The sequence below is a fragment of the Xenopus tropicalis genome, chromosome 2, assembly GCF_000004195.4.
Source record: "Xenopus tropicalis strain Nigerian chromosome 2, UCB_Xtro_10.0, whole genome shotgun sequence".
Taxonomy (NCBI): Eukaryota; Metazoa; Chordata; class Amphibia; order Anura; family Pipidae; genus Xenopus; species Xenopus tropicalis.
The window spans coordinates 67081778-67108507 of record NC_030678.2 but is presented as its reverse complement, the minus strand read 5'-3'; the positions used below and the strand labels follow the sequence as shown (position 1 = coordinate 67108507).

The following is a 26730-nucleotide window of genomic DNA, read 5'->3' as shown; positions in this document are numbered from 1 at the left end:
TACTGATATGTACAGTATGTTAAAACACTTCAGTGGTTGTCTTGTAAAGACCAATTTCAATGTATAAGCTGAAGCATTTTAGCAGCTCTGTGTCTTGGAGGCTAAGGCAATATCTAAACTGTATTAGGATTATTCAGTTATGGGTCATATTTACTTATGCAGCTTCCAGGTAAGTATGGGTAACATATCACTGACAGTGACTCTTTATCATGTTTGTTTTAAGCAACAGTCAGATCAGTTAAAAGCATGGTTTTCTATTGAAACATGTTTTGTTTGAAACATGTTGTTTTGGCATTGCTCACTTGGTTAATGCAGCTTATGTAGAGCAACAGCCAGGCTGGATATATGTACTATACATGTTAATGCAGTATCTACGCTGTATTTTATTTGTATTGAGGCAGTAGTCTACTGGTTTAAAGGCACAACCAAACAGAATTTGGGTTGTATATGAATTAAATGTTGCAGGTGTGCTCCATACCGGTACAATATATTTGTATAAAGGTAATACATTTTGGGCGGGGGGGGGGGGGGTAGGGGGGTTTCACACATTCACAGCACTTACAGCACTCACACTTACTTGCACACACACATGCACACAAAACACATTTTACCTAGTATACACACACTTATATAATTTTGTAAATTTTTATTCTTGCCTGAAAAAAAATGTTTTATTGCCATTGCGGATAGCGTATTCGCTAACCGCACTGCGCATTAGCATATGCATAGTTGTTGTTTGCTTGACTTTGTCTGTAAAACTAATTTGCCCAAGCCATATTGTTCTTTGTTACTTGTCTTGCACATGGATATTTTGTCTGCTGTATTTCAATTTGGCTTCCTTTGTGCCCCACTTATTTTGGTAAATCTATGCATATAGGGCATCGAACTGTTCAGTAGTCCCCTAGTGTTCATATTTAGAGTGTTTTATGTTGATACGTTACAAATTGTTGGGGTACATAATGAGGTAAAATGCAAGCTTTGTGACGATTTTCAGAAATGTCATAAAAACCGTTCTGTTTAGCATAGCTTTGTAGTTTGTTAGTTTGCAGTAGAAAGATGTATTTACCCATTTTTGTTTTGTCAGAATGTGTACTTTCAGAAAATGTATGGTTTTCTAGGGTCTCCATACTGTTAGGGGGTCTTATGGCACATAATACACATACCGGGTGCAAAAACTGCACAAGCCGGAGCGTCATTCGTGAAAATTCACTATTTTTATTTGGGTGCCCCTGTACTCCGCATCTATGCATATAGGGCATCAAACTGTTTAGTAGACCTCTGGTGTTCCTAGTTGGGGTGATTTTCCTTTGTATGCAAGAAATTGTGTGAGATAAAATTGCAACATTTTTAGGCGGTTTTCTGAAATGTCATAGAAACCACTAGGCTTTAGGAAAGCTTTGCAGATTGGTACTTTGGTGTAGAAAGGAATCTTTACCCATGTTGGATTTGTCTGAACGTGTACTTTCCAAAAATATATGGTTTTCAGGGGTTACCCAACATTTCTGCCATGTGTTTATGAATTAGGTAAAGGTAAGCCATGAAATTAGTGTGCACAAGGTATATTTTGGGGTCTCTGAGTGCCATGTGCTTTGATAAACCTATGTACAGTGGGCATCAAACTGTTCAGTAGACCTCTGGGGTTTATATTTAGGGTGTTTTATCTTGGTATCTAATCACCTATAGAAAATAAGATGCTGCATATTGAAAGTTTTGAGGTGATTTTTGGAAATGTCATAAAATCGGCAAACTTAGGAAACCTTTGCGGCTTGGTACTTTGGAGTAGAAAGACATGGTTGCCCATTTTAGAGTTCGGGGAATGTGTACTTTCCAAAACTATATGACTTTCTGGGGTGAGTGTACTTTTTACTAACTTTATCCCACATAAAATTATATAAATGTGTTGATTTTGCAGAAGCTAAAATGACAGAAATGACGGATCATATGGGGTATATTCACATTGGGGCCCCTACATGCCACATACTTAGGTAAACCTAAACATATTTGGCATCATACTGTTCAGTGGGTCCCTGGCATTCAAATTTAGGGTGTTTTATCTTGGTACCCAATGCTATGTGGGAGATAAGATGCTGCAAAATGGAAGCTTTGAGGGGATATTTGGAATTGTCATCAAAATTGCTAAATTTAGATATGCTTTGCGGCTTGGTACTTTGAAGTAGAAAGACACAGGTACCCATTTTAGATTCGGGGGAATGTGTACTTTCCATAAATATATGGCTTTCTGGGGTGAGCGTACTTTTATGTAACGTTATCCCACATAAAATGATGTAAATGTGTTGATTTTGCAGAAGCTGAAAATGACGGATCATATGGGGTATGTTCACATTCGGGCCCCTACATGCCACATACTTAGGTAAACCTAAACATATTGGGCATCATACTGTTCAGTGGACCCCTGGCGTTCAAGTTCAAGGGTGTTTTATCTTGGTACCTAATGATACATGGGAGATAAGATGCTGCAAACTGGAAGCATTGAGAGGATCTTTGGAAATGTTATCAAAAATGCCAACTTTAGGAAAGCTTTGTGACTTTGGTGTAGATAGACACGGGTACCCATTTTAGATTCTGGGGAATGTGTAATTTCCAAAAATATATGGCTTTCTGGGGTGAGTGTACTTTTTGTAGCTTTATCCTACATAAAATGATGTAAATGTGTTGATTTTGCAGAAGCTGGAATGACAGAAATGATAGATCATATGGGGGTATGTTCACATTGGGGCTCCTACATGCCACATACATATGCAACATACATATGTAAACCTATACATCAAACTGTTCAGTGGACCACTGGCGTTCATATTTAGGGTGTTTTATCTGGTTACTTTATGATCTGTAGGAGATAACATACTATAGACAGGAAGCTTTGAAGCGATTTTTAAGAAATTTCACAAATTTTGATAAAAAACAATAACTTTAGGAAAGCATTGCAACTTGGTAGTTTTGAGTAGACAGGCAGTTCTACCTATTCTGGATTCCACATAATCTGTTCTTTCTAAAAATGTATAATTTTCTGGGATAAACCTTCTGTTAGTGGAATTTTTTACCTTGAAATCTAAAGTATGCAGCTTTCTGGAGCAGTGCTTTGGAAATTTGGTAGTGTACTGCTGGGAGCTTTTGACTTATACAAGTGAGAAAGCTCCATGTTGGTATTGGCACGTTTAGGAGACATGGGACTTTCCAAATCAGTTGTATTTTAGTGCATAAAATAATATTTGTTTCTGGTGTATGTGTTTATATTATGGAAAATATTTTTTTTCAATTTTTTAGACATTTAGAAGCCTATATCTTGTTATAGAATTGGAATTACACAAAAATTCCACCATATTTTGAAAGCTTGGGTTGTCCTGAAAAAAACGATATATAGTTTTCCTGGGTAAACTAAAAGACCCCCGAGGAAAAGCCCCTAAAGTGAAACAGTACAAAATGTTCAAAAACTGTCTGGCAGTAGAAGTTCCAGTTTGTTCAAAACGTCTGGCAGTGAAAGGGTTAAATGGTATCAATACTGAGATTAACTGAACCCCTACATTGCTCACACCTCAGATTCAGGCTGTAATCCCCCTGTATTGTTTAAACATTTAATCCCTTGTATTGTTCACACATTTTAATCCCTGCATTGTTCACCATCTGTATTGTTCACATCTCAGACTCAGACTGTATGCCCCACATTGTTCTCCTGTATGGCGCACACAGCCAGCATAGGGCAGGTATAGCATAGGGCAGCCATATTATGCACACACAGGCAGCATACGGCAGCCATAATATGGCACACACACAGGAAGCATTGTAAGATTTTGACTATATATAATAATAATAATATAATATTAATAATAATATTAATCACCCCTCTTACTAGGGTTTCGGTTCTTTTGAGAAGCAGACAAATGACCCACACCAATAAGTGTATATTAAAATGAATATAGTGAGTAGCAAATCAATGGATTGTTACACTTAAAAGATTAGTTAACAAACACAATATTTATACATTATTTACATTTACAGATTAATGACAAAATCTACATTATAGCTACCGATGAACAAAGAACATGGTGGTCTGATTCCTTGCCATGGCCTTCTCTCTCCGGTCTGTCTCACATCTTGCCCAGTCACTTCTGATCCAGTCCCCAGGTGCTCCTCCCAGGTTCTTCTCCCAGGTTGCTCCCCCCAGGTTGCTCCCTTGACCACTGTCCAGCCCACATTTATGCACCTTTCAGCCACTGCCCCCCACATACCAACTGATCAGATGGGGTTGATAAAAAAACCACACCTTGCCCATTGGTCAGTAACTGTTGAGTTTTATGGCTTCTCTGAGACGTACTGTCCCACCATCCACAGAAAAACCCTTAGATATGGAGATTTGGCTTCGGGTGCAACTTGAAAAACTGGTTTATAGTAATCAGTTTAGTAATCAGTAGAGCTCCCCCCATACTCAGTGTATAACACAATAGAGCCACAAACACACATATATATATATTTATATATATCACAAATAATGGCACCCAAATACACGATTTCTTACAAATCCCCACCTAGAGGGCGAAGGACTTCACAAGGAAAGAGCCCTCTAAATACAAAAAGGTATAACATTCAGGGATACCAATTAATGAATAATATGTATTTGTGCTGAAAGTGAAAGGATTACTGAGACCCAAATTATATAACACTCACACAGGCTTAAGTTTTAGGGTACTGTGAGGTAATATTTAACCCAATTATAAAAACACTCACAGTTTATATTCATAATTTGAACCCTTCTGCCAGTTAGAAAATCTCACACACTTTTAGAGGCTTTGTTTCCAGCTCACTTTGCTGTATTGTCTGTGCGCTGTACACACCACTTACCCACGTGACACTGCTCCACCCATGTCTGGGCTGGATCCCATTTTAGGCCTCTGCAGTAACCCATGGCCTTTACACTGTGGTGTTTGCAACACCCAACACATTTTGCTTACCACGGTTACCATATAAATGAGACCACACAGGGAAAATCCTTTATTATTGTGGGGTAGTGTGAGAAACTCTGTGGCACATTTTATTAATCAGCATAGCTGGGATTAGCACCTCAATTCATGGATAGGTGTGACCATAACCAATACTGACTTCAGGAAATTAAAAAGATACACTACACTAAAGTGTGCAGCACTATCTTAGCCAAATCACTAGTGAGTTGTTTGTCATCTTTGTCTCAGTATTTCCACCTCAGTTTCATGCCTGATCATCTAAAATAGAGTAACATAGAGGTAAGGAGCATCATTGTTAGGCCTAGCTGTTTTTTTTGTTCTGGACAGACAGACCATAAACATAAACAAAGTACTAGAAACCAGTACTAGAAACCAGATTGGTAACTATAATGCAGACTAGTGAAGTGAATTGGTTTTAAAACACCCCACCTTGAAGACTTTACACACACATCAAACTCAAGATAAAAACAACAAAAGACAAACTTTGGAGAGAAAAAAAAACTATAGACTGAATACTGCTTTGATACAGAAACACATAACATATATTGAAGTTATCAAGCAACATGCAGTCTATGTAAAAATGTCACAAACGTGTTGCTGCTAATACAAAGAGTAAAAAAAAACAAAATCTGACTCAGGCAAATCATATCAAAAATAAAATTCAAATTGTGCCTCAGTGATTTTTACTCTCCTGCTAAACTAAAGCAGCAACCATTTTACTCCCTCACAGTGCAGGTCATTCTAACTATTAAAAACCAAAAAATGTTTTTGAATTTGTATAACCTGACTGTACCATACCAATTTAGAGACTTCTCCTTCTGTGTAAAAAGGAAAAAAAAAAACAAATACATAAGGTCCTCTATAATTTTTTTTTTTTTTTCCACAGGACACGGTAAGGCACGGAATTCTCCTTTACATAATCCTGAATCCTTGTTTATCCTGTAAAACATAAACTTGGTGAAGGGAAAACGTTAGGGCATATTCACATTTTGTTTCCCTTTATTCTCATTAGCCCTTCTTCTTTTAATTTGAGAAAGCTCTAATTTGATGCTTTCCAACTCTTTTTTAAATGTTCCCCATGCATTTTGGAGATTGGAGTTCTCTGCACTCAGCCTTTCTTTCTGAGTTGTAAGAACCTGATATGGGACCCATGTATTCCCATACCTACTTTTCTTTTGAAATCCCCACCTAGAGGAATTCCAATTCTCTCTTTCATTGTACCAATTATTATTATCCCAATAATAGTTTTTCAGGGTACAATACCTGGCTATGTGCCCAACTTTTGAACACGCATAGCACCTAAACACTTTCTTTTCTGTGTGTTTTTTAACTGAATTGTTACAATTCTGTTTAGCAGGGAGAGAAACCTGTATTGCAGACACCTTTTCATTGTTATGCGGTTTCCTAGATTGCAAGGGGTTAGAAACCTGTTTTCCTGAACTGTTGTCTTTCAGTTTATCAGTCCTGTACTCGGCACAATTAGAAATCAATTTAGAAGGCCTGGCATGACTAGTACATTCTAAACTAGCCACATTACCTTCAGTTGCAGTGTTACATTTCCTACTGCTTTCATTAACAGACAGATCTCTACCCTTTTTAGTTTTATTCTGCCCATTAACCACTGATACAGGACTTCTTGCTCCTAACTGAGTTTTTAACCCTTTAATCTCCGATATATATTTTGAATTATCAGCCCCTACATTGCTGGTTGAGGTTGCAACCAAACTTTTAATGGTGCCCTCTGCATCTCTCAGCCTCTGTTTGAGCTGCGCAATCTCTTTCTTATTTTCTGCCATTGTTTGCTGGTTGCTAATGGAAATAGCAGCAGCATTTTCAACAGAAAATTTTAGAGAATCAATCGTATCATTCAAATAAAAAATCTTTCCCTCCAGATTCTCTTTCTGCACCGCTAGAGTTTTATACTGTTCTGCTATCCAGCAGGCAGCAAAAACCAATGCACTTTTCCCTTTTGACTTCGACATACATTTTTCCTGGATTGCCCTGGTCACATAAACCTGAGCCTTAGCCCATGGATCTGGAGATCCCTTCATACACTTAACAATCTCCCCTGAGCACGTGACCTTGGCAATCTTTTTAGCTAAGACATCCTTTTTTTTTTTTAAACTTAAAACAAAGACTAAAACAACACAAAACAAAACAATCGATTGGTTGCTACACAATAATATACACTTATAAATATGAATTAAATGCCATGCATTGCTCTCCTGCCTGGCTCGCCATCTGTAAGATTTTGACTATATATAATAATAATAATATAATATTAATAATAATATTAATCACCCCTCTTACTAGGGTTTCGGTTCTTTTGAGAAGCAGACAAATGACCCACACCAATAAGTGTATATTAAAATGAATATAGTGAGTAGCAAATCAATGGATTGTTACACTTAAAAGATTAGTTAACAAACACAATATTTATACATTATTTACATTTACAGATTAATGACAAAATCTACATTATAGCTACCGATGAACAAAGAACATGGTGGTCTGATTCCTTGCCATGGCCTTCTCTCTCCGGTCTGTCTCACATCTTGCCCAGTCACTTCTGATCCAGTCCCCAGGTGCTCCTCCCAGGTTCTTCTCCCAGGTTGCTCCCCCCAGGTTGCTCCCTTGACCACTGTCCAGCCCACATTTATGCACCTTTCAGCCACTGCCCCCCACATACCAACTGATCAGATGGGGTTGATAAAAAAACCACACCTTGCCCATTGGTCAGTAACTGTTGAGTTTTATGGCTTCTCTGAGACGTACTGTCCCACCATCCACAGAAAAACCCTTAGATATGGAGATTTGGCTTCGGGTGCAACTTGAAAAACTGGTTTATAGTAATCAGTTTAGTAATCAGTAGAGCTCCCCCCATACTCAGTGTATAACACAATAGAGCCACAAACACACATATATATATATTTATATATATCACAAATAATGGCACCCAAATACATGATTTCTTACAGCATAGGGCAGGCAGAGGCAGAATGGGTCAGGCAGAGTATAGCATACACTGGAAGTTTGTTAGCATTTGGCAATAGTCATTATATAGTCCCTAAATTGTGTAATTATATGCTGGGGGTTGCTGTACTATCCACAAGGGAGGCATATGGATTTATGGGTATGTCTTAAAGGAACAGTAACACCAAAAAATGAAAGAGCTTTAAAGTAATAAAAATATAATGTGCTGCTGCCCTGCACTGGTAAAACTGGTGTGTTTGCAACAGTAACACTACTATAATTTATATAATAAGCTGCTGTGTAGCCACGGGGGCAGCCATTCAAGCTTGGAAAAAGGAGAAAAGGCACAGGTTACATAGCAGATAACAGATAAGTTCTGTAGATTACAATAGTGTTTTATCTGTTATCTGCTATGTGCCTGTGCCTTTTCTCCTTTGAATGGCTGCCTCCATGGCTACATAGCAGCTTATTTATATAAATTATAGTAGACTTTCTGAAGTAAACACACAACTTTTACCAGTGCAGGACAGCAGCACATTATATTTTAGTTACTTTTATACACATTCATTTTTTGGTGTTACTGTTCCTTTAATATGACATAATATAATTCTTTTACATATGATAGAAGGGTGATATCCCTACAGTGAGAACCAACCATTTGAGTTTTTGCTGTGCTACCATCATTAGTGTGGCTGTGGTCTTAAAAGCTCTTGTAATAACATGGGTGTGGTTTGAAGTAGGTGTGGTTTAAAAAGGAGGAGTGGTCAAAACGGTCTTCCATTATCAGCCCTCCACCATGCAGGCCAGAAAAATTCCAGCCCTCAGTACCACAGAACTGTAAACAGCACTGGTCTAGATGATAAGGGCAACACTCAAGGTGCAGACAGGTATTATACACTACATATACACTGGCATGCAACAGTTGTTCAAAATATGTATGTATGTATGTATCTATGTAGAGTGTATGTGTATAATTTGGCTAGACTCAAAGCTGTAACCTTACTACAGATTCAGTAGTCAGCTATATGTTATAATAAAAGCTTATTACTACACACCGGATTGGGGCATACATTTGGACTTGTAAAGTTTGGGTAAGTATGATATAATTTTCACTTTGCTAGTAAAGGCAGCATTTGCTGAACTCCTGGTTACTTTTTAAACAATGTTATCAGTGTCCTCCAGCAAGACAAGGTCTGCTAGTCTGCTGGCTTGTGTTATTGTTTCAAATGCCAGAGACACCAGGGCAGATAATAAAAAAGGACTGGCAATTCTAATTGAAATTATATATACAAATAAGTCAAAACCCATTGCAAATTTGTAATGAATGTACTGTATATTGCAAAGTTGCTTAGAATTATGTTTTCTTTTATTAGGCAAAAAATTATATTTTGGGTTGACCTTTAAAAGCACATAAGGATATTGAGCAACACGATACATAACACCAATTAATAAATTTACAATATCAGCTGCAGCAAGCAAAATAGGAGCATGTCAATTTTCCCTATTGGGAACTAATCACTTATATGCACATGATATGTTTATTTATTTGAGGGACACCTCAAAATGCTGTGTTTTGTTTTATGACATGCAATATTTTAACCTAAGTGGTATATACCTACCGGATCTAACGGAATATAGTCAATAGCTGACATGTTGTTTTAGTCCACTGAGTCATTTTCAGGTAAAACTGAGCTTATCTCACATAACTGGGAGTCATGAGGCCCATGACTAGTAAGAGAATCTCTGGTTAAGAACTTTTTTTTTGAAAACTCTTTATTTGTTAAGAATTCCAATTTTCAATAGTATAAAGTAAGAACTCCAAATAATAAAACTATAAGCCAATGGTACTGGGTTCACTGCCAGTTAACTACCAGATGATGATTAAATTTTCTGCTTTTTTACACAATTATCCTGAGACAGACTTTTCGCTAACCTTGGAAAAATATAGTTTTTTTCAGGACAACATAAGATTTTTAAATCTACTTTATAAAATGTAGCTGTACAAAAATGCCTATATTTTTAAAACAGAAGAGAAGTGAACCGCAGAGCAGTTTTAATTATTTTTTTTTACTTCCACTTGAACAGCGGAGTGTTCACATTTTATAGAATGTAAGAATATCAAAGGATATTACATTTAAATTTATTGAAAAAGAAACAAAAAACAAAACAATCTACATGTAGGGTGTAGCACAAAACCTTATGTACTAATAATGTAAATCTGTCTGGTTGCTATAAAAACATTTTCTAGTGAATGCAGTTTCACACTTCTGCATAAATATAAACATTGTTTTGATGGAAAAACATTTCTCTGAAAATAACCATCCCCACTGATTGCATAACATAGAACATGGGTTAGAGGATGTAAACCAGTATTAGTTTTTATAGTAAAAAAAAGTATGTAAACCATGAAGGTGGAGAAGGAAAAATCCAGGTAAAATGCTACACAGACTTTGCTATAGTTGGTTGTTTTACATAAGTATGCACATTGCTTAATTGGGGCTAAAATATCCTGAAATTCCTTCAAGTACTAAATAACAATAGAAACCTTACTGATTAGCAAATAATCCTCAGAGCAATAGCTTTAATTCTAACATCTGGATGCAACTCTTTGAAACACTATTACAGCATGTGACATTCACACTAAAAATTTAGTCTGTTTTACCTGTTGTTTGAATCCGCTTTATCTGGTAAATTTTTCAGAATCTTTTACAAAATATAAAAAATATATAAAACCTTTTTCAAAAATAAAATGATGTTGCCTCTAACCACTATCAAAAATACCAGAAATGTAAACATGCTTGGGTGAATCTGCAATAAATATTACTTCAGTTCTTAGAATCACAAACCACTAACTGTCACTAATAGACCAATACAGCTGAATAATCCTCAACAGAAAAAGTGTTTTTTCTCTTTTTCTAAGATGGAAAGATCCATTGACTGCCAGCATCTTTGACCCAATTGTGTTTCCTTGACACAAGGTAAACTTATTAAAAGTAATTTAATGTTTCCAGTCTTTGCCTTTAGAAGGAAGCCTGAATATGTAGTATGTTAAATTCCCTTGGAAAATATACTTACATCGTTTAAATTAAAAAAATTGTTGTTTTTGTGTTATGTTATCCTTATGAAAACATTTAGGGGCCGATTCATTAAAACACGAGTTTGAATCCTGTTGAGACACTCACTTATGACAGGTAAGTTCTGTATAAAGGGACACATAAAATCCCCCAGTGTCCCCTATAAAGACAACCCAAGGCAGGTGAGGTAGGAGATAAAGGTATATACATATACTATATATGCAAGGTATAAAAGAATATAAAAGCCTAGTATACCATCTTATAAAATCACAAGGGCCAGACATGATAGTGCTGACTTGCTAAGACCCTACATGCACTTTGCTATTTGCACAGCTGGAACCACAGAGCCACAGACAGTTGTAAAAGGGGCATCATATACTATTTAGATAAGGTATTTCATCCTCTATAAAAGGCTAAGACTTTCAGGGTCTCATTGGAAGCTGTTAGTGACACATTTCAGTTGCTGTTCTGTGTTGCTGAAAGCTTCCACAAGACTCTGTCTTTGATTAATGAATAAAGCATCAGTTATGCTGAGAACCTTGTCTCAGGGTCTTGTTGTATAATAAGGTTCTGGTTGGTTAAAATTACCAACATTATTTGGTGACTGTCCCGACGTGATGGTAAGCCGATTGCTGGACAATCGAAGGAATGGAAGTAAGTGAACCTGCAGAAGACTCTTGGATGAGTATATATGTTATATGTTGTTTTTGTCAACTCTGTTATCTAACCCTAACATTCTGTCTTTCTGATTTTCATGGTAACATCCTTTACATTATGTATTGGTTAAAGTTTAGAAAGCCTAACACTGTACACTTCACATAGATAAAGGATATTATCATATGTCAGTCTCTATATTTTTCTTGTATCCAAACATACTCTTTTTTGGCATTTGTCTAACAGGACTAATTCTCACTCTTCTGTATATTTGGGATTACTGTCTATGTAGACAACATGTTCCATAGGTTTAGACCCAAACCTTTACCAGCTATGCTGGAAGAAATATGTAATCAAAACCGCTTAAATGATAAAGGTCTCATTAAATATCATAAGAAATGGGTCAAATGGGGTAAAGAGAAATATGCCACCTTTTTCTGGCCAGAAAATGGTAGCATGGACTCTAGAGACCTTAGTAGTTTATTAAAACAGATTAAAGATAAGTGTAAAGGGAAAGATCTTTTTTTTTTTTTTTTTTTTCAATTAACTTTTTATTAGTTTTCAGGTTTTGGCGTACAGAATGAAGAGGGGGAGGGGAAATAGGATAAGGGTAGGTAAAAACAGGATACAAGTAACATGACAAGGCATTATTGTTTTACAATATCTTGCTATTGTGTTATTCAAACTTAATTTAGAGACAATTTTCAGTAAATGACAATATATTGCTCTGGTTTAAACAAGATGTTCTTTATGTGATAAACATGCAAATAACATGGTAATTCTGTTATAGTATTTACATCGTTGGAGTTGCAACTCATATATATAGGTATTTTATATTCCCTGTTTAGACTCTATGTATTCAGACCATAATCTCCAATTTTGAAAGTGTTTAAATACATTTCCACGTTTGTATGCTATAGATTCTTCCATGTTTTTAGAGTCTTCTAGTAGGTGAATCCATTCAGCTGTTGTCGGTGGTTCTGTGTCTTTCCATTTTCTTGGGATGATTGCTTTAGCTGTCGTGATAATGTATTTAATCAGAGCATTGGAGATTATATCGTTTTTTTTAGAATCATATAGTAAAAGTATTGATGTAGAATTAAATTCTAGTTCTTTGGGGAAGAATTTCTCAATAATATTTTGAATATGTTCCCAATATTGTTCTAATTTTTTACATTTGTACCATAGGTGTTCGTAGGTTCCTATTTCAGAGTTGCATCTCCAACACATGTCAGTTATATCAAACATTTTTTTTAGTTTAACTGGGGTCATATACCACCTTGAAAGTAGTTTATAGTTGAATTCTTGTAACTTCGTTGAGGTGAATATTTTGGAATTGTTTTGGCATATGTTTTCCCAGTTTTCTGGGGTTAAATTGATATTAAGATCTTTTTCCCATTTTTCAGCAAATGGTGGTTTGATGTCATGTTTTGCTATCAGTTTTTTGTAGAAAAATGACAGAGGCCTTGGGATATAAGTATTCTTGTTGATCAGAGTTTCAAACCAGGTAAGTTTTCTTTCTAACTTTGTTATTTGTAGTGTATTGATATACTCTTTTATTTGTTCGTAAAGGTGAATTGGGAGGTTGGATTTTTCTTCAGATATAAAACTTAACTTTTCTGTTGTTGACATTTGTTTTTTTTCTAGAAAATCATTTATTCTAACAGTTTGTTTTTTATTTTCTGTCCAAGTTTTGAGTGATTTATTTTCTATGCCTACTATAAACTCTAAGTTGTTTAATAATGGAATTAGTGGAGAGGGGTAAGGGGCTAATTTGTATTCTATATTTAGTTTAAACCATTGTTTGATAGTTGGATATACTGTTATTTCGGTTTTGTTAATTTTTGTATTTTGTAGTTTCTCTGACCAAATCAGTGTAGAGAGTGATTTGATACTCTCTCCTTTTTCTGCATTGCAGCTTGGGCTTGGGTACTTCTCAGTTTGCCATATAGCAATTCTTGATAGGTGAATTGCGTTATAATATGTAAATAAACATGGAAGACCCAGTCCCCCTGTTTCTTTTGGTCTTGTAAGCGTTTCGTATGCTATTCTGGGTTTGGAATTTTTCCATATAAATTTTGAAAGTTTCGTTTTAATTTTAGTAAAAAATATACCTGGGATGTGAATCGGTATACATTGTAAGATATAAAGGATTTTAGGGAGAATTAGCATTTTTACTATGTTAATTCGCCCTATCCATGATATACAGATGTTTGAACACTTTTGTGTATCTTTATCTATCATTTCAAATACTGGTGCATAATTCTTGGGATATAAAAGTTTTTCGTTCTGGGTTAAATATATCCCCAGGTATTTGATTGCGTCTTTGGCCCATTTAAATGAAAAAGTTTTTTTAAGATTTTGCGCTTTATATTGAGGTATGGTGATGTTTAGGATTTCCGATTTATTAAAGGGAAAGATCTTGACTTGCATGTTGTGTATTATAATAGTTGGCAAAATTATGCCAATTCTAAAGTGATTACTTTACCTCTTACTTATAGTCATGGTTTATCCCTATCAGCTGACTCAGATTCAGCTCCTGCTATAAGTAAGCTATATTCTGTCCTTAATATGGATGCTAAAGGGCAATTAAATCAGGCCCTGAGCACCCCAGTACAAGACCAAATGGAGTCTCCTGGTTCTAAAATTCCAGAACTTTTTGTTCCACAGGAGATACAAGGTTCCTCCACCCTATGGGGTGTAGAAGCACCACTTTACAGGGAGGGAAGATTTTTAAACTTAATTTCACACTCAGAAATCCCAATCCACATTGCCTTTCTAATGAAGGTTTTTGGGCAGATTTATCAGGCAGCCTTAAGTTTGCCAAATCTGTTCCCAATTTCTTTGTTACAAATGCTCAGACCAGGTATAACAACCCCATTAGAAGGAACCCTGGTAATTCTCAAAACAGTTACAGGAGAAATGTGGTTTGCTGCTTCTATTTCAGTTTATCTACTCTCCACCCTGGGCTGTGTCTGCATGAACAGTCTATCTGCACTGTTGGTTTGTGGCTTTGATAGGGAAACCACAAACTACTTACTGTATCTTTCTGCTAAAACTCCTGTCACTCTCTCTGACTCTAAAAACTGAAGTTTTACTCTCCTATATGTCTGACATATTGCACACCCCATCTTTATCTCCCTAACAAATGTGTATCTATTGAATTATATGTCTTTTCCAATGAGTACTGCTAGACTGCAGTTGCAACCCAACAAGAGGGGTGTATAGTGGGACATTTCTCTAGCACCTTTTCACCTATTGAACAAGCCTTCACTTCACGTGAACGCAATATTTGTGCCTGTGCTACAGACATTGAAAAATCGTGTGCTCATGTTACTGTCCCTAGTGTCATCATATATACCTCACATAACGTGCCAGCACTATTGAAAAGCAACACATTACATTTTGTGTCTGCATGTGTAGGGCAATACACAGCTGTGCTAAAATGAAGTCACATTTTTTCAAAGGTATGATATCTACTAATCCCTTTGCCATTCTAAAAGATTTACTATTGTTCTTAACTGAGAACCATGGCTATTTACTAAATGAGCATCTAGAAGAACAGGCCTTCAAGGGAATAATTCCTGTTACTGATTTACCATATGTAATAATCTTTAGGGTTCCTAAACAGAAATGCATTCTGGCTTTGCTGTTTGCCAAGTAAACACTAACAGCCCCACTAGTACATTGAAAAGATTTAGGTAGCCCACCAACTAATGAAGATTAATCTCTTTAGGGCACCTGTTGTTATCACTTCTTTCCTTTGTATTACAGGTTGATGATCTGATCCATAGATGAAACTTTACCCACAGTTGAAATCTTCCAATGAATGCTGGTCCTTTCCACACTAAACAAACTTTTGCCTGCTACTACTCTATTAAATGGACATTCACATGGATGCAATTGGAGGACTGTTTACAATCTCTACACTTGGCTTCTTTACTTTTGCCCAATCCCAACAACAGCATTGTGGGCTAACTATGAACTCTTACACCTACATAAAACTACAGCAATAGCTGAGAATCAAAGTGACTGTTGGGGATGTTTTTGAATCTCAATTCATAGTCTTTGTACTCTGTATAATCTATTCAAATGGTTGGGAAATGTGGGAAGTGAGGAGTAATTTTCTTGGAAATCCATACTATTGTTTGTTGCTTTTGTTATCGGTATATACCTACCCATAAGAATATTACTATGTACCAAAAGATGCTGTACCTCCTATGCTTTAGCAATAATTTGAGTTAATATAGCATAGTTAAAGGAGGATTGTAGAACTGTCTAGCCTTGCAATATTGATGAAACTACCAGTATATCTGCATACATGTTAAATGTCTCTTTATCACTAATAGGTGCTAATGATAAATTGCTTCTATAATTCAACCTGATATAATATGCTTAAGATGCAAGTTATGTAATAACTTCTGTGTGTCTCTGTGGATAAGCTGATAAAAGGTATGGGGGGCAGAACTTAAGACCCTAGTGTTGCTGTTACAGTAGGGGTACTGTATATTGATAAAGCTAGTCACCATTGTCAGAATGTCCTTACCCTAACATCTAATTTTAGATTGCTTATGTTTATTGCTATACCACACCTAATTTCTATATGCTCCTTTGTCTCCGGGGGTTCCCAATCCATATGATAATGTAAGCTGTTTCACAGCTTAAGAGGGGATGTTGAGACACTCACTAAGACGGGTAAGTTCTGTATAAAGGGACACATAAAATCCCCCAGTGTCCCCTATAAAGACAACCCAAGGCAGGTGAGGTAGGAGATAAAGGTATATAAATATACTATATATGCAAGGTATAAAAGAATATAAAAGCCTAGTATACCATCTTATAAAATCACAAGGGCCAGACATGATAGTGCTGACTAGCTAAGACCCTACATGCACTTTGCTATTTGCACAGCTATGACCACAGAGCACACAGACAGTTGTAAAAAGGGAATCATATACTTTTTAGATAAGGCATGTTCTCCTCTATAAATGGCTAAGACTTTCAGGGTCTCATTTGAAGCTGTTAGTGACACATTTCAGTTACTGTTCTGTGTTGCTGATAGCTTCCACAAGACTCTGTGTTTGATTAATAAAGAAATACTTTGATATATTGAGAACCTTGTCTCAGGGTCTTGTTGTATAATAAGGTTCTGGTTGGTTAAAATTACCAACAATCCCAAATGGGAAAAATTCGGATTGGATACGATAATTTCTTTAGATCGCAAATATCATGAAAATGCTTGAAAAAATCGTATTAGTCAGGATGATATTGTATTGGCGATCCGAAAGTCACGGAATTTTTGTACCAAACGATTGTAAACATCGGCAGAACCTTTCCGAATTATTCGCGCAAGCATACAAAAAAGTCGCGCGGGCATACGAAAAAGTTTCGCAAGCATGAAAAAATCGGCGAAAATACGCTCTGAGCATTCGTGTCTTAATAAATCTCCCCCATAGTGTTCTTTAGCATCAAACATGATATTTCATTGTGGTTTCAAATAAGCATTTAAACTGCACTTTGGATGGTAGAGCCCAATTGAAACCAACATAGCTTCTCTCTGCTAAGATCCAAATCTTGCAGTTGTATGTTGATCACCCCCAGAACGATATTTTCCCGGAATCCTTCTTCACTAAGAACAGATAGCCTTATTTCACGTTGATGGAGGTCTCCTTTAGGAATACCATTGTATATTAGCTGTAAAAACAGCAATAGGAGAAGGTAATCATTGTGAATTGCTATTGACAACCATTATAACAAATATAATCTAGATCAGTGCTGTCCAACTTCTGTTGTACCGAGGGCCGGAATTTTTCCAACCTACGTGGTGGAGGGCCGATAATGAAAGCCAGTTTTGACCACTCCCCTTTTTGAAACCGCACCCACTTGAAACCACACCCATGTTATCACATGACCATACCTATATTAATAGTTGTAGTACAGCAAAAACCTGCCATACTCTGCCTGCCCTACCCTGCCTGTGTGTGCCATACTCTGCCTTCCCTACCCTGCCTGTGTGTGCCATACTCTGCCTTCCCTACCCTGCCTGTGTGTGCCATACTCTGCCTTCCCTACCCTGCCTGTGTGCCATACTCTGCCTTCCCTACCCTGCCTGTGTGCCATACTCTGCCTTCCCTACCCTGCCTGCGTGTGCCATACTTTCACTGTGTTTGCCATTCTTGGCTGGTTTGTGCCATACTTGGCCTGTGTGTGCCATACTCTGCCTGCCCTATGCTGCCTGTGTGTGCCATACTCTGCCTTCCCTACCCTGCCTGTGTGTGCCATACTCTGCCTGCCCTATGCTGCCTGTGTGTGCCATACTCTGCCTTCCCTACCCTGCCTGTGTGTGCCATACTCTGCCTTCCCTACCCTGCCTGTGTGTGCCATACTCTGCTTGCCCTACCCTGCCTGTGTGTGCCATACTCTGCCTGCCCTATGCTGCCTGTGTGTGCCATACTCTGCTTGCCCTACCCTGCCTGTGTGTGTATGGCACACACAGGCAGCCTACAGTGACACAATGCTGGCACTGCTCCTACAGTCTGCACAATAACTAAATATTAAAAAACGTTTTAATTGTAGTACCACCTCAGTATATGTTCTTTTTGTAGAGTGCAGGGATTATTTGTGGGTTTCTACTGCTCCTGAGGTGTGAACAGGGGAACAATGTGGGTGATTACAGCCTGAGCAGGAGGTGTGAACACTGCAGGGGGTAAACAACGCAAGGATTAAAAGGTGTGAACAACACAGAGGATTACCTATTTAAACTATACAGGGGGATTACAGCCTGAATCTGAGGTGAGAACCATGCAGGGGGGGGGGGGGGGGGCAGTTAATCACAGTACTGATACCATTTAAAGCTTACACAAGAGTAAGCCATCAAAGCAGCCAGACAGGTGGGGGGCCACACAGAGGGGGCCGCCAGTTGGACAGCACTGACCATGCAGGGGGGGGGGGCAGTTAATCACAGTACTGATACCATTTAAAGCTTACACAAGAGTAAGCCATCAAAGCAGCCAGACAGGTGGGGGGCCACACAGAGCGGGCCGCCAGTTGGACAGCACTGATCTAGATTATAGGGTTAAAAACATTTTAACGATGTGAAATCTCTCAAAAAAACGTGTAATCTCTCAGTCAACAGACATGAATGTTTTTGCAATAATGTTGTAGTTCACCTTCAAATTACTTTTAGTATGTTAGAGAAAGTCTTCATTTTTTTTTAATAGTTTTTTAATTATTTGCCTTGTTCCTAAGACTCTTTCCAGCTTTAAATAGACACTGACAAATGCACTGTGTAACTGCAATTATATTGTTACTTCTACTTCTTTTCATTTTCTTCTATTCATATTCCAATCACTTATACCACTGCTTGGTTTCTAGGGTAACCTGGACCCTAGCAACCAGATAGTTGCTGAAATTTCAAACTGGAGTGCTGCTGAACAAAAAGTTAAATAACCAAAAAAAACATAAAAAAATGAAGACCAATTGCAAATTGTCTCAGAATATCATTTTATACATATATCATACTAAAATATATATATATATATATATATATACACATCATACTAAAAGTTTATTTAACCTTTTTTCTGCAAACGACGTATGAGATACGTCGTGGCAGAAAAAGGCTTTAACTGCCAACGTGTCTCATACGTTTGTTGGCAGATAAAGGCATCCTGGGCAACGAGCCAGGGAGGCTGTCATGTCGGTCCTGCAACGCGATCGTCGTAGGACCATCCCAGAAACAGCAGATGCAATCACATTGCGTCTGCTGCTTCCTGCTTCCCCCAGCGCCGCCGCCCATTTGCCATTCCTGCAGCGTGGTGGACACAGCCAAGCGATTGGTGCTTCAGGACAGGTAAGGTGTTTCTTTTTTTGTACTTACACACTTACACGCACACTTACATACATTTATACACACTAACATACATTTACACACACTTACAGCACACAATTTAACAGGTTTTTTTTCATTTTGCACACTTATGTACACTTATATACACACTTAAACACACTTACACACTATCACACAACTTTTACATATGTACGCACATGTATACACAAACACTTTTTTTTTAATTTTACCACTTTGTTTTTAGTTTCTTTTCCATAAAAACTGTTTATTTTGACAGCGTGACTATTGGATCAGATATTCTGACCACTAATTGACATCTAATTAGTCGTGTGACTTATTTTGTTGTTTCATTGATTTGCACAATTTTTGTGGTTTTATTGCATTTTTATCCCTGTATAAGTGTTCCTGATCTGTTTTTAGCATAGCTTTGCCATGTGTAACTTTGTACAAAAATAACTTTACCTAATTTGAATTCATCATAATGCGTACTTTACAAAAATATATGGTTTTCTGGGGGTCTCTGTATAGTTAGGGGGTGTTACGGCACACAGTATGCTGACAGGGGGCTCTGTGTGCAACAGCTGAGTTGGCAGGCGAGAAATCCATATGCGCTATTTTCATTTTGGGGTCAGTATACACCACAGACCTTCGTATATATATGCATATTGGGCATCAAACTATTCAGTAGACCTTAGGTGTTCCTAATAGGGGTGATGTGCCTTTGTATGCAAGAAATTGTGTGAGATAAATGCGGCAAACTGCAACATTTGTAGGCGATTTTCTGAAATGTCATAAAAAACAATAAATTTAGGAAAGCTTTGCAGATTGGTACTTTGGTGTAGAAAGGACTCTTTACGCATGTTGGATTTGTCAGAATGTGTACTTTCCAAAACGATATGGTTTTCTGGGGGTCTCTGTATAGTTAGGGAGTGTTACAGCACATAATACGCTGACGGGGGCTCTGTATGCAAAAGCTGAGTTGGCAGGCGAAAAAAAACATATGCGCTATTTTCATTTTGGGGTCAGTACACACCACAGACTTTGGTATATCTATGCATATTGGGCATACAACTGTTCAGTAGACCTTATGTGTTCCTATTTGGGGTGATTTGCCTTTGTACGCAAGAAATTGTGTGAGATAAATTGCGGCAAACTGCAACATTTTTAGGCGATTTTCTGAAATATCATACAAAGCTTTATGGCTTTGTACTTTGGAGCAAAAAGAAATGTGTACCTATTATAGATTTGGGGGAATGTGTACTTTCCAAAAATATATGGCTTTCTGGGGTGAGTGTACTTTTTGGAGCATTATCCCACATAAAGGATTTGTGTTTGCAGGAGCTGAAATGATAGATCATATGGGGGTATGTTCCCATTGGGGCCCCTACATGCCACATACTTAGGTAAACCTATACATATTGGGCATAAAACTGTTCAGTGGACCCCTGGCATTCAAATTTAGGGTGTTTTATCTTGGTACCTAATGATACAAGGGGGATAAGATACTTCAAAGTGGAAGCTTTGAGGGGATTTTTGGAAATGTTATCGAAATTGCCAATTTTAGGAATGCTTTACAGCTTGGTACGTTGGAGTAGAAAGGCATGGGTACCCATTTTAGATTCGGGGGAATGTGTACTTTCCAAAAATATATGACTTTCTGGGGTGACCATACTTTTTACTAGCTTTATCTCACATATAATGATGTAAATGTGTTGATTTTGCTGGAGCTGAAATGACAGAAATGATAGATCATATGGGGGTATGTTGACATTGGGGCCCATACATGCCACATACTAAGGTAAACCTATACATATTAGGCATCAAACTGTTCAGTGGACCCCCGGCGTCCAAATTTAGGGTGTTTTATCTTGGTACCTAATACTATGTTGGAGATAAGATGCTGCAAATGGAAGCTTTGAGGGGATTTTTGGAAATGTCATCAAAATCGCCAACTTTAGAAAAGCTGTGTGGCTTGGTACTTTGGAGTAGAAAGACATGGATACCCATTTTAGATTCAAGGGAATGTGTACATTCCAAAAATATATGGCTTTCTGGGGTGAGCGTACTTTTGTAGCTTTCTCCCACATATAATGATGAAAATGTGTTGATTTTGCAGGATCTGAAATGACAGAAATGATTAATCATATGGGGTTATGTTCACATTGGGGCCCCTACAGGCCACATACTTAGGTAAACCTATACATATTGGGCATCAAACTATTCAGTAGACCCCTGGCATTCATATTTAGGGTGTTTTATTTGGTTACTTTATGACTTGTAGGAGATAAGATACTATAGACTGGAAGCTTTGAAGCGATTTTTTAAAAAATTCAAAGATTTTGATAAAAACCAATAACTTTAGGAAAGCATTGCGACTTGATAGTTTGGAGTAGACAGACAGTTCTACCTATTCTGGATTCCCCAGAATCTGTTCCAAAAATGTACAATTTTCTGGGATAAACCTTCTGTTAGTGGAATTTTTGGCCTTGAAATCTAAAGTATGCAGCTTTCTGAAGCAGTGCTTTGGAAATTTAGTAGTGTACTGCTGGGAGTTTTTGACCAATACAAGTGAGAAATCTCCATAAAACCATATATATTTGGTATTGCCACGTTCAGGAGACATGGGACTTTCCAAGTCAGTTGTATATTCGTGCATAAAATAATTTATTCTAAATTAGACATTTAGAAGCCTATATCTTGTTACAGAATTGGAATTACACCAAAATTCTACCATATTTTGAAAGCTTAGGTTGTCCTGAAAAAAACAATATATTGTTTTCCTGGGTAAACTAAAAGTCCCCCTGTCACGATTACGCCACTTCAGACGCACGTGACTTTAGGCGTGGCTGTCTAGAGGGTCCCCTGCTCAGTCTCACACACCTGACACACAGGTCAGACTAGCATCACAGCACCCCAAGGACCAACCAACGCTCACAAACTCATACACAACTTGCTGCCACCACTCTCATACTTCTTACACTGGCGATGAGAGATGCCAAGCACACTGGTAGAGAAAGGGTTAATGTAAAGAACCGACACACACACTCTCCTTACCAGCAGTCAAAGGGTTAATCAGCATACAGTTACACACTCGGAGGTTAGGTACGTTTTAGAGCATCAAGGACAAACTTATTAAATTTTATATTTAATATTATAAAAAGTATAACAGTGCAAGTTAAAACAAGATGTTACAAAAAAAAGGACATACAATAAAACAAGTACAAACAGTTTTAAAATAAAAGGGAAAAATATAGAAGTCCTATACTATACCTAGCAAAGTCCTTCTAGTCCTGGAGGCAAGGGGAAACCACAGGATAAACTTCCAATAGAAATTGGTCCTCCACAGAATATCAGCGTATAGTCAGAAGAGCTGACTATTTATCCCAGTTTGCAGGGGATCAGGTAACTGGACACTCCCCCCTCCCTCAGGAATGCAAGGGGTGTCACCATTAGCAGGACACAGTGTGAGTTTTACGGCCTCCTGTGTATGGACTGAGTGTATGGACTGGTCCAATGATACCAATGTCCATAACTCCTTGTGGGAACATAATAGAAAGATGAAATTAGATTCATCAATTCTAAATGATTCCACCGGTCCCATACAGACTAAAAATCACCACTGTGTGACCTGCCCCTACCCAGATACTCCTATCTGACAAACCGAGAACCCAAATCCAGTCATGTTTGGACCCGTATGAAAGGCCACCTTAAATGAAACATATACTCAGGTTTTGGTACCTCTAGTATAAATAGTATGGGTTCTGGGACAATAAATGTTTGTGAGTTTGGGTTATGGTGTGACCTCCACATCACCTATGATGGGTCCCATGGTGAACTCTAATTCACCCCCATGTGGGCTTTCACTCCCCCATATGGCATGGCTCTTATCAGCCAGGGATTAGAGTTGGGCATTCCAGGATGTGAGGCCTTTACACATGGCTGGTTCCAGACCCTAGTGACCAGAGGCCTGTTATACATCTGTTTCTGTCACATGGGGGAAGATTTTTGTGATACCTTGGCCTGCTTGAGTAACCCTTACAGGCCTATATCATGACACCCCCCAAAGAAAGGCTCTTAAAGTGAAAAAACTGTCTGGCAATAAAAGTTCCGCTTTGACCAAAACAGCTGGCAGTGAAAGGTGAAAACCCCTTTTAAATGTATGTTATGATAAGCATCATCAACATTTCCTCAGCTTTCCTCTGGAACAACAGAAGGTAAAAGTTAATGACGTGTTTGATTTTTTTTACTGCAAAGAAACTGATGAGTGCTGTTAGAGGTAGCACGCCATTAAATTAACTTTTAGTATGATGTGGTGAGTGCAATTCTGAGACAATTTGCAGTTGGTCTTCATTTTCTTCTGTGGTTTTTGAATTATATGTATTATTATATATATGTTTTTTCTACAGTTTGACAGCTATCTGGTAGCTGGTAGTTTGACTGAAAAATTAATAGGGAAGGGCCTGAACAGACTAAAATAAAAGTAACATTAGCATTGCAACCTCACAGAACAGTAGATGCCATGGTCAGTGACCACCAATTTCAAAAGCTCTAAAGAGGCAGAAGAGGAAGGCAAACTATTATAAACTATTAAAAATGAAGGCAAACTAAAAAGTTGCTAAGAGTAGGTTATTCTATAACATACAAAAAGTCAACATAAAGGTGAACTAATGTTAACTTTTACTAATAATGAACAGCAAATTAAATAATCCATAAAATACTATTGTGTGTCTTTTAACATGCTTTTTACGCAGTTAACTTTATAATTATTATTTACAATAAATTAGTTTTAATTATTTACAAATCCATTTATTTGTATTTACAACTACAAACACATTTCCAGCAATTCCTTGAATACTCTTAATGTTTTGTTTTAGTTAATTTCCTTTTTACCATTTCATTGTAAGTTGGGTTGCAGGTTTTCCGAGCCACCTTAGTTTTCCTCTTGGTTGCTTTCTGTGAGTCAGGCAGAAGATAAGTCTTTACATATGGATTAGGTTCATTGTTATTGTGAAGATTCTGTCCAAATGGGATTTAGAGAAAATGAAAAGAAAATAATGAATGATTTATGCTCACAATAGCAAAAAGACACATTTCCTTCTGTTCCCATATGTCCTTTTAATTGCTGGCCCCTTTTCTGAAACAGGGCATCCTGTTTCCTCTATAATCCCCTCTTCTCTAGCAGCCCCACTGGCATTTTACTTTAAACTTAAACTTATTGTGTTAGCCTTCCAGTACCATTATTACAGATAACAATGCAGACCTATCTATACACTCTAGGGATGCACCAAATCCAGAATTTGGGTCGGAATTTGACCAAGATTCTGCCTTTTTCAGCAGAATTTGGGTTAGGCCGAATCCAAGCTCCTGGCCAAACTGTATCTGAATCTTTTAAATCACATGACTTTTTGTCACATAAACACAGAAATCAAAATTTTTTTGACCCTGTTTTTTTTTACCCTCTGTTCCCATATGTCCCTTTAAGTGCTAGTCCCTTTTCTGAAACAGGGCACTTTAAACTTAAACTTACTGTGTTAACCATTATTACAGATAACAATGCAGACCTATCTATACACTCTAGGGATGCACCAAATCCAGGATTTGGGTCGGGATTCGACCAAGATTCTGCCTTTTTCAGCAGGATTCAGGTTAGGCCGAATCCAAGCTCCTGGCCGAACTGTATCTGAATCCTTAAAATCACATGACTTTTTGTCACATAAACACAAAATGTTTTTTTTTTTTTTACCCTTCCATATCCTAATTTACTTACTGGTATGCAAATTAGATTTGGATTCGGTATTTGTCTGAATCTTTTACAAATAATTTGGGGGTTCGCCCGAATCAAAAAAAATAGTGGATTCAGTGCATCCTTAATACACTCACACACATAACTGTTGATTTTAAATCCCAATAGTCTTCAATATTACGCTTGTTCAAGAAATAATCCAAACCACTAGTATTAATAGAATCTGATGTCAGAACATCACACACAATAGAGCATTACACAACCTCACTGCCAAGAACCATCTTTATTTCCTTAAAGGATATGTAAACCCCACACACAAAAATTTAATCGTTGAACATCCTCCTTGAAATCTTTTAATACCTGCTACACTGGTTGTCCAGAGGTTAATAGTAAGGCTGTAACATCCCCTTAATCACTTAGATTTGCTTTTCCTCCTGTAACCCACTTGGCCCCCTCCCTCAGGAATTTGCTTTGGCTGTTGGCTTGTGGGCATGCTCAGTTGTTCTAAGCTCAGATTGCTAAACACGCCCTCCAGTCTAATAGCCAATAAAGAGATGGCATTGCTGGTTCCCATAGAAACTCAGCTCTAGCGGTCTGCTTCAATTTTTTTCTCCCAACCAACTCTCCTGAGCTCAGCTCAAACAAAGCAGAACTTTTATCAGAGACAGTTGTGCCTGTGTGAGCTTGTATTCTTGATGAATTGTATGCTGAATAAGGGTCTCTGTGTGTGTATGCTGTTTGCAGATTTAAATGTATCCAATTATGTATCAGAGGAAAAATGGCCACCAGGTGAAAGTTGCTATTTGGTTTAGGAAAATGTGATGGCAAACGGGGGAGATATATGCAGTACAAATGATGCCATTTGTGTGGGGAGACGTGCCCAACTGATATACATTGTAGGCAAATGTAGGCTTTACATGTCCTTTAAGTCTAAAGGGGTGGCTTCTGGTTTGTTTATCCCCCACTATCTGTTTGTAATGTCCTCTAGTGTACTTGTAATCATGTCCCCTCACAAGTGCCTTTTCTCCAAAGAAAAAAACCCCAATCATTAATTTTTTCCTCATAGTTTAATATTTCCATTCTCTTTACCGAACTAGTTGCAGTTCTCTGCAATCTTTTCAGCCCATTTATATCTTTCGTAAGCAATGGAGGCTAAAACTGCACTGTATATTCAAAGTAAGGCCTTACCAAGAACCTATAAAATTATGTTTCCATCTCTTGAATTAAGGCTCTTTTTTCTGCAAGACGGTACTTTATTTGTTTTATTAGTCACTAAATGACTTTGCCTTGAATTACAAATAATAATAAAATAAAAAAACAACAAAACACAAATACAAGATTATTGTAGAAATGATACCTATATTGGCTAACAATAAAAATACATTGCAAGCTTTCGGAGCTCTAAGGCCCCTTCATCAGGCAAAATACAAATGAGAACTGAAATGGCACAACATTTATACT

The 26730-nt window shown here is 37.4% G+C and overlaps 1 long non-coding RNA gene across 1 annotated transcript; it reads right to left on the bottom strand.

Moving 5' to 3' along the window:
- Positions 1-4526: 4526 nt before the first annotated feature.
- Positions 4527-7686, bottom strand: LOC116408828. The gene is made up of 2 exons (XR_004221284.1): positions 7465-7686; positions 4527-5915 (listed from the first exon to the last, which is right to left on the bottom strand). It is a non-coding gene; the product is annotated as an uncharacterized LOC116408828 (long non-coding RNA).
- Positions 7687-26730: the final 19044 nt, after the last annotated feature.